The sequence below is a fragment of the Lynx rufus genome, unplaced genomic scaffold, assembly GCF_022079265.1.
Source record: "Lynx rufus isolate CCGP_SWC_20201006 ecotype Redwood Valley unplaced genomic scaffold, mLynRuf1.p SCAF_15, whole genome shotgun sequence".
Taxonomy (NCBI): domain Eukaryota; kingdom Metazoa; phylum Chordata; class Mammalia; order Carnivora; family Felidae; genus Lynx; species Lynx rufus.
In genome coordinates this window covers 52,143,978-52,162,668 of record NW_025814829.1, presented here as the reverse complement: position 1 = coordinate 52,162,668, position 18,691 = coordinate 52,143,978, and the positions used below count along the sequence as shown (strand labels likewise).

The following is an 18,691-nucleotide window of genomic DNA, read 5'->3' as shown; positions in this document are numbered from 1 at the left end:
GATTCTAACATACCTCTCTGGAGTAAGAGAGGTATTTTGCCATTTTTCACTGACTTTCTGTGTACCTCCCACGTGGGTCTTATGAAAACTACAGGCTTCTAATGGAGACCTTGAGAGTTCAGTATCGCCAAGGCCTTTCTCTTTCGGTGGTGAAGATATAATTAGTACTGCCACTGCTTTTGTTAAAAGATTACCAGCAGCAGAACGAAACAAGTTTCAGATGTCACCTCTGTACAGACCCTTCCAAAGCCTCGAGAAAGGTGCTGGCCATGTGTTTACATGGTCATATATTATTGTAAGATTTACAAAAGATAGTGTATTTTTGTATCATTTTCTCACATTTCATTTCAGGCTCCAAAACCCACGTCTGCCACCGAGGATGACTAGACATAGATAGAGCTTACCCAACTACAAAGCCAAGTAGGCTCCAAGTGCCCAGTAGCTCTGTGTTATATTAAAAATGGTTTAATTGTTCCTTTATTAAACTTAAAGATAAACTTTCTTCAAAGGAATGGTATGGGTACAACTAACTGTTCTGACTATTGAATTGTCACCTAGATAATAGTGCCCAGTTACAATGGTCCTCACCTCCCCAAATCAACAGAAATGGAAACTCATCCACTCACCTTTGTCTCCCAAAGTAAGTGAATAAACCGCTGCGTTGAACTGAACTCTTAAAATACTTGCCCTTCAACACAGATGTAAGTAAAGGTGTGGTGAGCTTGTGTCTGATATGAAAATGTTTGAACGATATTTGTTAGTAATGAGTTCAGTCCATTTGCTTCCCAAGTTGTCTTTTCTTTCAGGGATAAGGGCCGCCTCAATAACGATGTGAAGAAGCGAACCACAAGTCGTGAGACATTAGGACTTCCCATCTCATGGACTTCACTCTACGGCACACACCTTATAAATAAAATGTGGCCTATGTGCCATTAATGGGCTAGGAACCACAGAAGCTCAGACTAGCCACTAGGGACTTCAGGATTTCAGAAGTCGTCCTAGAATTATATGGAAGACAAAGGATTTTACTGTGTCCTTAAGGCAGTAATAAATGGAGTCTTTTGTTCAAATTCGTTCATAAGACAATGACAATTTACCTCTAGATAATCCCCCCAAAGTGGTCCTCGGAGGCTCTGTAGCTAACTTCTGCAGGAATGAATTGAGTGACTGCAACAATGTCAATCTAGACGTGAGTAAGGAACTTCTATCTGGGTAGTGGAACTCAAGGGTCGACTAAAATATCACCAATCTCAGCATATCTGAAACTCCTCAGAGATTCAGACTCCTCACCTTCAGCTTCAGATTTTTTTTATTTCCCTCATGAAAAAAGATTGCATCAACCACACATTAAATTGTTGTATATAATTGTCCTTGATGGGGTCAATTCAACAGCATTATATATATATATATATATATATATATATATATATAGCAATGCATTTAGATGAGAGAGATCAAAAGACTGAGTCTCAGGAGATGAGAAGAACTTTTATCTTCAAGGTAGTATATTTTATTGGATATCTGATAAGAAATTTATTAGCCATCTCTGTACATATCTCAATAGAACTTTATTTTAGGGAGAGGAGGAAAAGATAACTTGGTTTTTTAGTGTGATATTAGGATATTTCAAGATACATACTTATCTGATAAAGAACCATGAATATGCGTCATATTTATACACCCATAATAGAAAATATATGTCATTATTGATCTATTTTGCCTCTCTCCAAAATCATACTTTGTCACCTAAAAGTCAGACTTGAGTAGGTCTGACTCCCCTTTTAGATCATAAGGATCTCATCTGGGAACAGAGACCATGTTTTTTTTCTTGTGGTAGTCTCAGCATCTAACACACAGGCTGGGACAAAACTTGCATGGAATAAATGAGGTCTGAAAAACAAAAAAGGGCTAATTAAGTTAATCACCAAGCATATTTTAGCAGTCTAAAGGGACAAAAAGAAATAGAATATTTTCAAGGCTCACAGGAGTACCTTTATGAAGATGACAATGTTTTGTCAGATACATTATGTAACTTCAAATTACGGAAAGCAAATACATGGCAAGATCATAAAGAAGCATTTTGGATATTTATGAAAACAGGCTTTGAGGAATATGTAAATTCCTAAAACAAAACTTCCCTGTTTTAGGAAGAAATCTGGGAAGGTGACAATGGATGATGATGTCCAGATGGAAGGACAGTCCAACTTCTAGACATTTGGATCGTACAGTCACAATTCCTATTGGTTGAAAAGAGCAAATATTTCCTCTTTCAACATTCACCTGTTTTGCACAACTATCTTCTAATTTGCCTTTCCTTTTTAGTCATATTTCTTACACCTAAAGCAGAAATTACAAACTGTTCGTCCCGGGGTGGGTTTAGACTTCTTCCAAATCCCATTTGGTCTGTAAAAAGCTAGATTTCTTTTTTCATATTAAAAAACCCAGATGTCCAGAGTTGTCTTCTCTGGAGAAAAAAAGTGTGGAAATGGGAGCATTAGACCCACGTGTTCAGTCTTAGCAAGAGTCCGGAGGTGGGGAGAAGCTGTACTCTTCAAACAGAGTACTCCAGGCTCTGTGGGCAATCACATCCTTACCCGATCCGCATCACTTATTTATGTCACCACATGGCCCTCCTGTCATCTGAGTATATAACCTCCAAATAGATGGACATTCTTCACTTAAAATGAAAATTTTAATTGCAAGTCTCTATTTAGACATTGATCTAAGTTTTTGTTGCACTGCACTTCTATTCTTCCTCCCTCAATCCTTTGTTGAAGGAAGTATTTCTTTTTTTTTTTTTTTCAACGTTTATTTATTTTTGGGACAGAGAGAGACAGAGCATGAACAGGGGAGGGGCAGAGAGAGAGGGAGACACAGAATCAGAAACAGGCTCCAGGCTCTGAGCCATCAGCCCAGAGCCCGACGCGGGGCTCGAACTCACGGACCGCGAGATCGTGACCTGGCTGAAGTCGGACGCTTAACCGACTGCGCCACCCAGGAGCCCCAAAGGAAGTATTTCTGAAGTTAACACGAGTTAGGATACAACAGTAAGGATACAGGAATTTGACTGAGCACGTTCAATTCAGAAAAGGTAGGACAGCAATGAGACATGCCCCAGAGATCGCATAGGTGGAGGCAGGCTAACAGAAAATTTCGATAATCATATATAGACAGTAGCACAAGGGAGTAAAAGTTCCATTCACCTTACCTGGTCGAATCCCTATCAGACCCACAGGTCTGCTTAAGGCAAAGGAGAGTGAAATGGGTAGTCTAGAATAGAAATCGTAAATAAATACCCCTGATTTCCTCTTGTCCATGAAAATCGCTGACACATAAACAATATAGGCTTGTGTAAGTCTTGCCAGCCATAAGGATTTTATTGGGATTTTCTCTCAGAAGTTGTTGTTACAAAAATAATAGGGTTCTATATTAATTAAAAATGGTATTTTAGTAGTGATTATAGCTTTTCAAACTTTATGTACTGCTCCAAAGAATTTGTATGACTCCTAGGGAAGGAAAGGATGAGAATTGCTCCTTCAGGTCAATGCATGGAACTTTACAGTTTAGATCAAGTTAGATCTCCGTGGAATATCCAAAGTAGAGCCCTTGTAGTAAACTACATTCAAATCAGTGAGTCCACTGTGTGGCACTCCATGGGCAAGAGTCTCCTGAGTGCTCTTAAAACCATTACTACACACGTTTTCCATATTTAAGGACAATTGCTTCTGGAAAGACATCTCCAAGATTATGTAGTCATCTTAAGAAAACATACAGGCGCTCACAAGGCAAATTTTCATTTTAAGGAACAAAACACGGCTGTGCTATTTGATATCTAATTTGGAACTTTATTATGTTAAGAATTACATGAGCGGACTCTTTTCCAGGAATGTTTCCATTTGGTAATCCTAACCATTTCGTTCTGAATGACCTTTGGGCAAAGATAGGTATCACAAGCTCATGAAGAGAGGCAATTCTGAGTAGTATGGGCAGGAATGAGTCATAGGCATCATTCATAAAGTAATTATGCACCTGCGGTAAGGGTATTTCATCTCCAGGAAATATTGACCTGCCCCTTCCACTCCATTCCAAGAGGAGGATTTCTTGGAGTGTGTGTTGTACCAGACTTTTCACAAAAGTCTTCGTCTGGGGATAGTTTGTTTTCTAGAATCAAACAAATACAAGTCACTGGGATTTATAGTCAAACCTGAGCTTCAGGTGGACAATAGAATTAAGTACAGTGTTGGATACGAGGGATAAGAAGAAATCAGAAAACGAAAAGCCATGGCTTCGAGCACAAGAACCAGGAAGGAAAATTTACCAATTTACCAGCTAGAACCTAAGGTGAAGGGAAGCATCTATTCTCACAACAGAGGCCAGACGCAGAGTGATGGCAGGCTCGAAATCAATCAGTTATAAGTACAATTGTTTGCAGAGAGGGTTGGGGAGGGGAGAGTGCCACTGAAAACACCCAGATTTTGTTCTCTAAAGATCCAGTTGATTCTTGACCCCTGTGAGTTGTCCTCGTCTCATCTGCCGTGACCCCCACACCTCATTTCCTGTGACCCTCCACACCCATAGCCAATGCTCCCGTAAGAAATCTTACTTAGTTAATTCTCTTTTTATCCTGCTGAAGTACTTCCGTTGTCCAGGATGACTTTTGCATTCACATAGTCAAGGCCTCCAAATCAATTACTTGGCCTCGCCATCACTAGGGCCTCTCCCTCTACCCGCTTAATCTACCTCCTCCCAAAGCCACGCCCTGGACTCCCCATGCCATCCCTGACATCGTCAGTTCAGGCTGTCCAAATGCAGTCTCTGTCCTGTATCCCTCGTTCAATTACTCCCACTTCACCTGCTCAGGATCCGCACATGCCCTCCAGTCCTTTCTCCCTTTCAAAGACTCCTCTTGTCTACACATCGTCCCTTATTCAACCTGGAACCCACGTCCAACACTTGGGTCACTGTCTTGCCACAACTTTTGCTACCTTAACCCTCTGTCTCTTCAATGTTCTCGTAGGGTAAAAGCCTAACATTGAATTAACCCATATCCATTGTCAGTTAGCCTTGGGTAGCCTGCTTCCAATCTCCCTCCTCACCTGCACCCCTCCTCATTATTGCCAGATGACCTTGCCTTTCACCTAGTGGAGAATACGACAGCCATGAAGGGGAGACGACCTCAATTCTTTGTCCCGCCCCCTACGAGCTTACCTGCAGCAGCCATCAGTGCCCGTTTTTGTGACCTCACTGCCTCTCCGAAGCAGAAGTTGTCTATTTCTTGTCGTCTGAGTACTTCCTCACCCAGATGAGGGTCTCGTAGCTCTGGGTCTCGTAGCTTCCAGCTCCCATTTATTTATTTAAAAATCTTTTTTTTTTTAATTTTTTTTTCAACGTTTATTTTATTTTTGGGACAGAGAGAGACAGAGCATGAACGGGGGAGGGGCAGAGAGAGAGGGAGACACAGAATCGGAAACAGGCTCCAGGCTCTGAGCCATCAGCCCAGAGTCTGACGTGGGGCTCGAACTCCCGGACCGCGAGATCGTGACCTGGCTGAAGTCGGACGCTTAACTGACTGCGCCACCCAGGCACCCCTATTTAAAAATTTTTTAATGCTTATTTTTTTTTAGAGAGAGAGAGAGAGACAGAGTGTGAGCAGAGAGAGAGAGACAGAGGGAGGCACAGAATCCAATGCAGGGCTTGAACTCACCAACCATGAGGTCATAACCTGAGCCAAACTCGGGCACTTAACCGACTGAGCCACCCAGGCGCCCCCTTCCAGCTCCCATTTAATTCTATTTTTCTCATAATTAAAAAAAATTTAATTTAATAATTTTAAAAAAGAAGTAATTTCTTTAATTATATATACAGTATCTCTCTTTAGAGTATGCAAAATCACCATGGCCCCTTTTAAAAATATATCCTTTCTTTTGGCCTGTTTCTCCAAAGCACCCTTTAACAACAGCGCTTTCTTAAACGCCTGATCCAAGTATTTGACATTAATCAGCACCTACCACATGATGCAGCTATTATTCCTGTTCTACTGATTAGGGAATTGGGTCTCAGACAGAGTCATGCAAATTTCTTAGCATTCCAAGTGACTGTGGCAAATTTGGGGTTGAAATCCAGGTCTGCCTGTGCTGCTGTTTGTCTGTTTCCTTTTTGCTACTTTGCCTTGCTTGATTACCCTCCCCCAACCAACAATGCATCTTTTTCCTGTTCCTATCTCCTTATATCTGGAAAAGTCAAAGCACGGCTGGTAACAGTGGGAAGGAAGAAGCACTCACCGAGGCAAGGAACTTTTGTTCAAGTACTCGAAACAGAAGGAATTAGTAATACTCAAACGAATCTCATCCTGTCTTCTCCAGAAGGGATCTAAGGTGAGTGAATTGTGCCCTGAAGTGGAAATGTAACATGATGCCCTTGTCACATGCTTTCAGAGATGGGGCCGCGGGGAGCGGGACCGCATTGTGGCCCGGCACCTCGTGGATTAGCTTCGGATCTTAACCAGCAAATGGAAGTCACGGATCCCAAGACAAATACCAGCCGCATACAGAGCTACACTACTCACAATCAGGTGTTCCGGTGAGGGCGCACACACTCGATGACTGGGTATCGGGGATCTGTTACAGAGTAAACCCTGTACTACGAAGGGAGATCATTACGGTTCCTTCTCAAAGTCGTGAAGTTTTTCGACAAACTATGATATCAAAGAAAGAACTGAAAATCCACATGAGCATACCACTCTGTGTACAGTTTATACAGTGGTGTTTCAAAGATACGTTAATCCGATCATCTGCTTTGGCAAATCTTGTAAAATGAAGGTGTAAATCTTACAAAAGAGGATGTGAAAGGGCACACAAAGTTATGAGCTGAAAAGATATTATAAGTAATTCAACCCAGACTGCAACAACACAGAGAACAAAATACACTGCCACAAAGCTTTGAAGTATCTAGGCACTTGTTAAAATACAGATTACCAGGCTCAAAAGAGCGAAGGGCAGCAAGCTTTTCTGTAAAAAAGTTATAGAGTAAATAATTTAGGCTTTGTGGCGATATTTCGTCTCTGCAAGAGATACTCAAATCTGTTTTTGTGGCAAAGATGCAGCCACACGAATTACGTAAAAGAATAGGCCTGGCTGTGTTCCAATAAATTAATTTCTAACAACAGCGAGCATTCAACGAAAGCTAAAACTAGTGGCCAAAACTTTGACAAGAAACAGGATATTTACCTAATCACAAAGTAGACTCCCCCCAAATGCACGTAAGTACTTAAAACGTATTTGTTAACTTCATGGTGGAGAAGCCTGGAAGAAACAACGTTAGCCAAGTGGTAAAACCAGCATCCCCGGGAATAATGTGCCACTGATGCACTGAGACGAACACGGTGTCATTTCTGAGACACTCCGGCCAAAGATGCAAAATCTGAATCTAATCACGAGATAAAACCCAAAACGAGAGATCTTCTCCGGAGTAAAGGGTTTGGACGCATCAGACATACAAGTTCATGAAAGAGAAGGAAAAGCCTGAGGAACTGGCCCAGGTCAAGAGACTAAAGAGATAGGGCAAGTAAATCCAATGCACGATCCTTGATTGGATCCGAGACCTTGAAAGGAACACGATAGGGGCTGTTAGCAAAATTTGTATGGATTGCATGGTAGCATTGAACACTTTCCTGATTTTCATGGTTGTATGGTGATTATTTAGGAGAGGGTTCTTGTTTTTAGAAGTACATACTGAAGCATTAAGGTAGAATAGGACAACAGAGCTTTCATTGACTCTCGAACCGCTGAAAAAAATTAAAAAAAACCAAATGTATAACTATAGGGAATTAGAGGATGATAAATCAATGCGGTGAAACATTAATAATTGAGAGATCTGGGGAAAGAGTATATGGGGAAATGGTTCTTCACATCATTTTTGCCACTTTTCTATAAGCTCAAAATTATTACAAATAAAAAGTTAAAGGAACGGCAGGGGGAAAAAAATGCCCAAACCTCTGGGAGTACATGGAAAGGATTTGAAAGCAATGAGAGACCAGTGTGACCAACTCATGCACGGAGCAGAGTGTCAACTCATCAGAAATTTCCAGCTGACTTTGAACAGAAGCTTCTTATCTTCCAGCGTTTTCGATGAAGGAAAAAACCAAAACAAAACTGAGCGTAGCCAAATAGAAAATGCGAATGAAACCATGGTACACTTCAATATCCCCCAAATAATTCCACCAATGCTAAAGAAGCTACACGGATCAAATTTATAAGCATGGGTTATAAAACAATCGTGTGCCGCTGTGGTGATGTGTGTCTTACCAATGGTTAAGAGATGCCACCAGATTTAAATTTAAACCAAAATGTCGTAACTAACTCTTGGTTGCAATAGGGCAAATCTAGATTATGCTGGTCCCTGGATTTAGGTAACTTGGAGATTCCTCTCTGGGAAAAACAAGATAAACTTACAAGTAAAATTAGGTACAACAGTAGATAGTTCTTACAAAAGAGAAGATAAATCATAACAAATTACAAATGTAGAAAAAAAACAGGCGAGTACAATAATCCAATAAATAATGTAATGTTTTTATTAATTAGATGCCCGACATGATTTCTCAAACATTTTCCTAGATTTTGTGGCTACTTATTCTTTGATCATGTTTTTATATGACAAAATTCTGGAATATCGTAGTCTACACGGAAAAAAGAAGGAGATCGTGCTAGTGAGGAGTCCAGAATCCTAAGCTTCATTAGCTACAAATAAATCCACCTCTGCCTGAAAATGTTTCTCAGGGATGTTGCAGTGCGTGCGGAGAACATCAAAAAGATGATGTCTTAGCTGACAAAGGCCTAGGTAAAAATTAGAAGTCCAGAAGCTCTACGTAACCCACTAAGTAGGCTGACCCTTGAAGCATTTTATGGATTATATAATGTGAACGGTTAAATAATAAGCTTTGGTAACGATGGGACCTGGTGTTTATTTATGTATGAGAATGACATGGGATTAAAAGCCTATTGCTAAAGAAAAGCCTGGAAATGCTCCTTCAAAAAGCATAAACGAAAATTCTAAGGGGCGCCCAGGTGGCTCGGTCGGTTGAGTGTCAGACTTGGGCTCAGGTCATGACGTCACAGTTCCTGAGTTCGAGCCCCACATTGGATTCTCTGCTGTCAGCGCAGAGTCTGCTTCAGATCCTCTGTCCCCTCGCCCTCTGCCCCTCCCCTGTTTGCACTGTCTCTCTCAAAAATAAATAGACATTAAAAAAATATTTAAAAATTCTAAGTGATTAGACAGCATGGTGCCATGGTTTACTTGACCACCCCTTGAGTGTGTGTGTGTGTGTGTGATACATAAAATATTTGTATATCTTATAATCAAGGGCATCTTGGGTTCACCAACATAGGGGGTATTTATTTTGCTTTCCTGCTGTTATGAGGAAGTCTATCTGGCTCATAGGCCAAGGAGGGTAGGACAACTAAAACAAAACATTTACAACAAATGAAAACTTACGGTGATTTAAAACCCACTAGGTTGTAGGCAGGGTCGGGTCCGAGTGGATCAGTTACGGGAAGTCCCAGTAGGATCCCGGTGGCAAAATGGAACAGAGGGAAGCGGGAGATGACGGAGCCAGAGAATGCGCTTGAACTAACGTCCTCGTAAAGCTATAAAGTGCAGAAACCAATTCCAGAGCAGGGCAGGGAGGCCAAGAGTGAAAGCAGGTGGAACTTGGCAGGCCACCAAGAGCCGGTCCCTTGGTGAAAGTCCACGCGGCTCCCGCCTTGCTGTCCTGTCTCCTGATGGGGTTCCAGGAACACGGCCGGTAATCATCTACCACATCAGGAGCAGTGGAAAGAGTCACACCCGTTTCATCAGGAAAGCCAAAACCAAGGTGTTAAAAGCAGCTTCACATGACAGGACAAACAGCCATGCAGAAAAGGGAGCAAATTTATGCCACACGGTTCACGCAGCAAAATAAGAACCGACATGGGGCATTTACAAGGAGACGGATTCTGAGCACGGAAGCGTGGTCGCTACTAGAAGCATTTGCCTGTGTTCATCTGGAACGGTGCCTGGGTCATTCCAAATTGTGGGTAATATTGGATTTGGCAGAGGGGGGCTGGACTGAAGCCTGCCACCATACATGAGGTGAATTCAGTGCTCTTTTCCTACTTTCGGCGAGTCTCGGATCATTTTGGGTATCCGTTCAGTTTTCCTTGATGTTGGATCCCCTACCTTATTTTTGGCTAGTTTCATCTCGATTGTGGCGAGGCTGAACCTTCAGCCACGGCAAACGGAGGGCTTGTAAGGTACCACGACACTTGAAGTGAGACACCAGATATATGGAGCGATAAATCCCGCTGGACCACGAAAGTATGGGATAAAAACTGAAATCTATTTCGCTTATTTGTTTATTTATTTTTTTGGTCTTCCTCCAGATTTTCCACCTCACCGAAAAGTGGCTTTTGCTTTTTTTTTTTTTTTCAGTTTGCAAGAACTTAGAGAATTCAGCAGTCCCAGCTCAGTCCCCCATTAGGAAGGCTCCCTCAGCCTCGGCCACATGACACACGACCTTCTTTTATTCCACTGCAGTTAATTCAGAGTCACAAAGTGCAGGAGCTGGTGATGTGAGCAGTGGGGGAGCCACACCGAGTGTATGCCCAAAGAATAAAAACCACGTCAGTGGTTGTAATTACACTGCTTAGGGAAATGCGTAGACAGGCAGGTGTCCTGGGTAACAGGATGTACTTCTCCGCTAGGAAACTCTATTTCCGACGAAGACGTGAAAACATTTTGCTCTGAGGTTTCTCAAGGAATCTCAAGAAATATAATGTAGAACCGGATCCCCTGAAAAGGACTAAGCATAGTAACAATTACCGGGCAACGGCCAGGTGGCACCATCCCTACCAGACATTTTGACATGCTTACCGAATGGAATCCTCCCAAAGCCAAGTTCACTAGAGAGTAAGCCAGCAGAATTACAGTCTGAACTCAGTTCCTCGTGATTCCAGATCCATTGCCTTCCAACTCTATGAAGCTGCTCGACACATTAAGCGATACTTGTGTGCGGACAAATTCGCCTTTAGCAACGCATGCTGAATTTTCTTCCCTGAGCCTAATGGCCCATCGGATGTCTGATGTGGCTGTTGCGCGAGGTTACGCAGCCACACTGGCTAGCGGAAGTCCAAGAGTAAGCCCTTAATGCAACTGGCAGCAACTGACTGATGGTGCCAGAGCTGCGAGCGTTACGAACTTCTCAAAAAGAAAGCTGGGAGCAACTGACATTCTCAGTCTGGAAATGGTGGAGACGGCAGGTCGACTCTAGAGCGACTCTATTGCACACTGGCACGTGGGCCTTGCCCACGTGATCTGCAGGCTGAAGCCTGCGCGTGTACACACGTATACATGTCTTACGTGATGAAAGAGCCAATCGAGGAAGTGCAATCCCATCAGAGAAGCTGGGACGGACATTGAAGACAGAGCTAAGGGAACCTAGGACTGCTCCAGAAGTCCTAGGCTTGGGTCAATGGACCTTCTGATGGTGGAGGATTTGGATATTAAACTGTCAAAGGGAAATGGACATTATGAATGAAGAAAAGAGATTCCAGAGATGCATACGAGCCATCTTCAACGTCAGAGAGACTCACTGTTCCAGCTTCTGGAAATAAAACAAGGCCAAGTGACTAGATGTTATCAAGATCTCTCTTTTAGCCCATAGAAGAAACAACTTTCTACAAATCAGACTCAACTGAAGATGGAATGAGTTTTGTGGGGAGGTAGGGAGATCTTTGTTAATGGAGAGGTCATTCCACTCAGTAAAACACACACACACACACACACACACACGCTTGCTTGCACTTAACCAGCCAGATGGCCATTGCCATGGGTCCTATGAAGATATCACAGAATTCTTGTGTCCTATGATACTCCCTTAGTGCCTCCCATCTTTCTCCATAGGAAAAGATCTACAGTATTTGTTCCATGTTCTCAAAGTTCTCTTTCCTGACTTTTCTCTCCTTAGAAGATGCCTCTTTTATGTTGATGGTCGCTTCCCCAATTTGAGTCAAATCATGCTTTTTTACAATTATCCTATTTGGGGGTGTCATTGCTCCCACATTTATAACCCTGTGGCCCTCTACCCTTTACCACCTTGTCAATGGCTCACCTTCAAACCCATGAGATTTGTTGGTTTCTTTAACAGCACAGGGAGAGTAAAGTACAGAGATCAAAAGCTAGAAGAGAGGTCAAGATGAAATACCCATCCCTACCAATTACATACTGTTCTGTTTGAATTGGTGTCTCCCCCATCCCTTGATTTACACATTCTCAGCTTCCGGAGAACACTGCCTTTGCTTTTTCGGGTCCATCATATGTTCTCTGCATTGGCATTCTCAGGCTGGCTCATCTGGCCTCCATTGTCGTTCCTGGCAGTTGGTTTGGGTTGCATTACCACTTTTGTATTCAAGGAACCATGGAATTTCAGAGCTGGAAGAGATCCCAGATATAATTTCACCAATTTTTTCATTTTCTAGATGGAAAACTAGAGCTCCTAGAGGTGAAACGATTTGCTCAAGGTCATAGAATTAGCAGAACTGGAACCAGTCATTCAGTGGTATCAGCTTGACTTCCCCGTCACAGGGAGGTTGTCCATTTTCAGGTAATGACCACTGATGACAACTGACCTACCCTGACACCTTCCATCTGACCATTACTGGAGCCCCAAGCAGCCAGGCCATGGCTAGTTAATCTCTCAAAATGTGGTAGGGAAAAAAAAAACACTATACAGGCTTCTCTTCATCAAAGACAATCGCTCCTTTTGACTTAGAAATCTTTGTATGGAGACATCAGTTCAATAAGAAAGTTAGTCAGTTGTGCTTTTGGCAATATACTGTGTGTGTGTGTGTGTGAGAGAGAGAGAGAGAGAGAGAGCATGTGAAAGAAAGGAGAGAGAGATTTAAACAAAAGATCCGTGTGAACCCAAAATCAAGTGACATAAAGCGATACGAATGCTAAAAAGAAGGCATTTTTCTTGTCCTGTGCCACCACCTGAGTTAAAGATTCGGGGGTTTTACCTATTTAAAAAGTAGTATAGATTTGAACAAAACCTATTTATTTTCTAAATCTGAAACAGAATGAAGCCGGGATGTCAAAAATCCCAAACCAAACCTGTGCCATACATTTGTATCTTTCATTTTATTTGAGTTCTTAATCAGTATTAAATTATTGCAGATGGCACAGATATTGTCATCCTATAAACATCAACTTGTCTAGAGACCAACAGGCCCACGGCCCATCTGGTAGAAGAAAAGAAACTAATATTTACTGAGCACCAATTAAGTGTTAAACTCTGCTGTTCGTGACCTCGTGTCAATGCCCATGACAATCCTGAGAGCTAAGTATTGTTATTCCCTTTGTTGTTTTTTTTTTTAATTTTTTTTTCAACGTTTATTTATTTTTGGGACAGAGAGAGACAGAGCATGAACGGGGGAGGGGCAGAGAGAGAGGGAGACACAGAATCGGTAACAGGCTCCAGGCTCTGAGCCATCAACCCAGAGCCCGACGTGGGGCTCGAACTCCCGGACCGCGAGATCGTGACCTGGCTGAAGCCGGACGCTTAACCGACTGCGCCACCCAGGCGCCCCTTCCCTTTGTTTTTAATAAGTGAGGGAACTGAGGTCATATAACTTACCCATGGTAGAGCCAGAATTTAGGCGCATATCTGGTTAATCTGTTTCTTTACACCACACCACCTGTTTTCAAAGAGACTCTGGAAGACCAACCATAACCACCTTCACGGGGTAGGAGTGCTTCCTCCATGAGAAAGTAGGACGCAAGAAGGAAAGGACTCTGTGGAAAGGAGGAGAATGTTCCAATGGCTCAGTAGCCTAAGCAGAGGAAGCATCTCCCACGGTTCAGAGGAAAGGGGCCAGGTAGTCTGCTCCAGGCAAGCAGAGGCTGAGCCAGGGTCTACTTGTCAATCCTCACCTTGAACCCCCCTTAGGAACTGGCCAGGAGCAACGCAGGCCAGGGATAGTTTGAGAGAAGGGACAGCAGTTTCCTTCAAAGCCCTGGATCTGCTACATCAGTGCAGGGGGCACAGCCAGGGCTCCCCAAACTTAAAAACTTAGAAGCATTATCTATGGCCACCCAAATCTTATACTACTCCAATCCAAATGTCCCTGTGCACCTGGTGTGCCAGAAGGGATAGGTCTCAGGAACTGTTATTTTTTTTTAATGCAAGTCATTTTCTAGGGACTATAACCCGTAAAGTTGTAGAAACAATGATAGCCAGCCTTCTTCCTCCCACCAAATCTACCCAGATTCATAATTCCAGAGTTAGAAGGGATGTTTACATTTTTTCTTATTTTTTTCCTCCCTTTATATATCCTTATCCCTTCTTTTCCTCAATTTTAAATTACTTTTGAAGTATTTACTGCGTGGCCTGTGATGAATAAACTCAGAGAAAGACAGGGAACCCACCAGAGAGGAGCCATGGAGATAGGACATAATTATATAAGTAAATAACTAGTATTTGTATGAGACTCCTACTATCTGCACATTAGGTCTTTTTTTTTTTTTTTTGCCTGTCTTCAATATTTGTCACTTTCTCTCAAACCCTATTTGTATATTCATTTCTTTTTTTATTTTTTATTTTTTGCCTTCTCTTAGTCTATAAAAATATAAATCAGAATAGTGGTTGCCTTTGGTGAGTAGTGGGGTATCGAGTGGAAAAGGAATTTTCTGGAATGGTAGGAATATTCTATATCTTGATCTTGGCAATGCTGCATGGTGTAGCCCTTTGTCCAAATTCGTTGAACTATATACTTGAGAGTTGGGTGTCTTATAATATATATAATATACCTCAGTAAATGTGTGTGTGTAACCACCCATGGTCTGAGCTGCTTTTCACCTTGATAACAACCCATTCTAGAGAGGCTGTAAGGTGTGCTTGGGCACAGATAGGTAGTGACATTAGGATGACCAGCTTATCCTGGTGTGCCCAGGACTTTCCCAGTTTTCACACGGAGAGTCTTGTGCCCCAAGAATCCCCTCAGTCCCGGGCAAACCAAAATGGTTAGTCACCCCAGGTAACGTCCTTGAGGCTCCTGATGCCCTTGGAATTGGGGCTACCCTTTAATTGGGGCTTAGTTCTTTCATTACCCATAGTATCTTGAAATGATTATTGATCTTTTTGTATGATTATGAAACTAACACAAACTCACAGTAGAAAATTCATAAAGAAGAAGAATCACCAACAATAGCTCCCATTATGCTGTATAAATAGCTCTGCACTATGCTTTTTCATGTAGTAATATATGATGAAAATTGCTCTTATCGCTAGAATAAAAGCCTTTAAAATGTGGTCTTCAGTGACTGTGTGAATAAATGTACCGTAATTTTCACCATTCCTCTAGTTGAATTTGGTTTCATTCCCCCACCCCAGCTTATCCCTACCTTAAATATAATGATTGACATTCTTGTATATAAATCTTCTCTGTAATATGTTGGGCATTGTCTTTTGACCTCCACCTTGGACCTGCCTCCTCCTCTTAGGGTGACCAGCTGTCTTGGCTTGCCTGGTTCTGAGAAGTTTCCTAAGATGCAGGACATTCAGTGCCCAAATTAGGAGAGTCCCAGGAACACCATGACAGTTGGCCACTTATCTTTGAGGTCACGGGCATCTTTGTGGAGTCAGCATTAAGGCATATCAATGGCTTCTAGTTCTGGGCTTCACATGGGGGACCACACGTTATCTAGAGCAGTGGCCCTCCCACTGCCCGCAGAAAGAGTGCACCTGTCAGCTCCGGGCAGACTTGAGAAGGGGTGCTAGCGTGAATGGGGAGAGTAGAGGAGGGCCGAGCAGGCAGAATTCTAGGACTGCAACTTTTGCTTCCATGTCAGCAGCTCGACTTGTAGTCATTTTACTCACGCGTTATCTCTAACCCTCCCAAGGGCCTTGCAAAATGGGTATTCTCAGTCTTAATCTAAACAATAAATAAGCTCAGAAAGGTTGAGTGACCACATAAGCCCACAAGTAAAGCTCCTAGAATTCAAGAGTAGGTTTCCTGAGCGCCAAAGCCAGAGGATTTTCCAGTATCTGGTGCTGCCTTGGTGGAGCACCCCATCACTCCCCCCACTATATTCTGTGTTAGGAGATGGGGTGCGCCAGTGTTTCAGGGCCACTGTGGTTCTCTAGCTTAAGATCTGAGCACTCTGTCTCTTCGGGGCAGAGTTTCAAATGACGAAGCGCAAGCTCTTCAGGAGTCTGGAGCCATTGTAAAATGGCACCCCAAAGCTTGGGGCACCGTCCGGCTGGAAGGCAGAGGCAATTCAAGGATGCATCAGAGGGAAACTGAGTCACATTATTCTCCTTAAGTTTGGTCTGATGGGATAACTCGATCTTATGGGTCACTCAACCCATAGGTTGAGTGGTTAACCTCAGGGTGGTTAAAGAGGAGTATCACGCGATGTGGTGTGGGGATAGGAAAAATCTGAAACAGAGTGGAGGCCGGCCTTATGAAAAGTGACTACAGGAAAGGCAGTAGGAGGTCCAGGCACAGGGCCCCAAAGGGGCACAGGAACACTATTTGTTGAATTCCAGAAACTAACCACATCCAACTACTACAGGTTGCAGGCACGGTAGAGTCACGGCAAGAGGTCAGGCCACCACAGTGGCACCGTACTGTGTAGAAGATCTGTCCACGCCCAGGGCCAGCCTCAAGCTGGAGCTATGGGGGAGCCATCAAACCACCAAGAAGGAACTGGTGTGAACTAGATCCACGACTCAAGAAATCGGGCTGGTTTTCAAAGACAAGGAAGAGAACATCCACGAAAGCCCAGGTTTGTGGGTAAGGCTAATGCAGCAGGCCACGTGCCATGGCTGTGTAAGGGACCACATATGTGTCCCGACTCACCACACAGAGCCAGGGGCTGGGTGTCAGGGCAGCAGATTTGTGAAGATAACAGCCGTGCCCAGAAATTTTGGCTGGGCCACCTGAATGTGGGCCTTAGAGCAAGACTTCATTTACTAGACAGTGCACGAGGAGAGAGGAAGCCAAGGAAGAGGGGCTGGGGCTCAGGACTCGATTCTGTGAGGTTGGCTCAGATGCCACAGGGGGGAATGTGCCATGAGACGAGCCTGTGCGTGGCTGTCACCAAGGAGGCAGCTCCCGTGCTGGATAGAGGCAGCCATCTTTGTCCAGGTAGGACCCGCGCCTCAGGCTAACCCGCTTCGCGAATGTTGCTTCCATTACGAAAGAGAAAGATGCCGAAAGCCAAAACTTCCAACAAATTTCCTAAAGGAAAAAAAAGTAAAAGGTTGTCTTCACCAACCCCCCAATCCCACTCCACGTACGTAATCAACAAAATCAATTGAGTGTGTATTTTTCTATGTATTTTTTCACACATTTTAGCAAAAATATGCTAACTCTATATTCATCATGTTCTGCGATTTGATTGTCTCTTTTAATGTGCCAGGCACGTCTTTTTTTGTATCAGTACATTGAAAACTAGTTCCTCAATGTTACTTGATGCACTGGTTTTCATAGTATAGATATAAAAATTTACGTAACCATGTCCCCAATTAAGAACCATTCTGATTTTTAAAGTTTTCAAAACTCATACCAACCCCAGCATGACTTTCAAGTTAATAACTCAAGTTAACACCAGCATTATTTCTAGTCATCATTTTGCATCAGTTTGGCATGGCCACTCTAAGGCAGACAGCAAAATACCTGATTCCCCACCTACGTGGGTTTAAAAATGAGGATGGACCTGATTAATTAACAAAGAATGTAGTCCAAACAGAGAGAAAAGGGTGAGGCTGGAAGGAAGGAGGAAGAGACAAAGAGTACAGGTGCTCTGAGTATTGTCACAGACATATTTATTACACTTGGAAGTGGTTTATTACAATGGAAAACACATGGATCTGAGGCGAGTCAGGAGACCTAGGGTTTGGGTTTCTTGCTATCCCAAACCAATGTCTCTGTTAACACAAATCTCATTTCAATAGCTGTTGAAATGTGGCGATTCTCTGGGCTAGAATACCTATGTTTACCTATGAAGATAAACTAAAATTTAGCTCTGTGTGTGTGTGTGTGTGTGTGCGCGTGCACGTGCACATGTATACAGGTATGAGCATGTAGGGACCTGCCCGTGTCTATGGAAAAGAAAGAGAGAAGAATGAGACTATAAAATCATTAAAGAGAAAGACATTAACAAGCAAAAAATACTGCAAAGTACATATTTCATAACCTAAACTCGAGATCCTGGTTCTTATGTAATCGGTATATCCAATGCTCAGAGAAAATGGGTCTGTAGATAGCTACGTCCATGTTGTAATTCAAGTTAATAAATATTATCCATCTTTCTTAAGTGTTGGCTGGACTGTTGAGAGGCGGGTAACCTGACCCTTATATGTGAATATCGTCAGACTTAGGGATCTTGTCTCCCATTTTATGGGAACTGAGAGGCTTTAAAAATTAGCAACGAGGAATCTGCTTTTAACACTGTGTTTAAAGCTTTCCAATAGAAGGATAAGGTTAATGAAGACAGTCTAAGTGAAAAGGAGATTATCACTTGATCCTTCGGAGTATATGTTTGGAATGAAGTTTCACTGATGCAAAAAGGTTGAGATGTCAGGAAGAAAACACATTTCTTTCCAATCCATTGTCTACAAAACCATTGTTCTTAAGCACTGCTACTCTACTCCCCC

General features: G+C 42.8%; 1 long non-coding RNA gene across 3 annotated transcripts in view; it reads right to left on the bottom strand.

Annotated features, from left to right (window-relative positions):
* Positions 1 to 9,199: 9,199 nt before the first annotated feature.
* Positions 9,200 to 18,691, bottom strand: part of LOC124510241 (uncharacterized) — an 86,230-nt gene continuing 76,738 nt past the window's right edge. For 2 of the 3 annotated variants that reach the window (XR_006961652.1, XR_006961654.1), the window contains exon 6: positions 9,200 to 12,462. This is a non-coding gene — a long non-coding RNA (uncharacterized LOC124510241). The remainder of the gene's footprint in view (positions 12,463 to 18,691) is intronic. The other variant, XR_006961653.1, reaches the window with a different exon arrangement.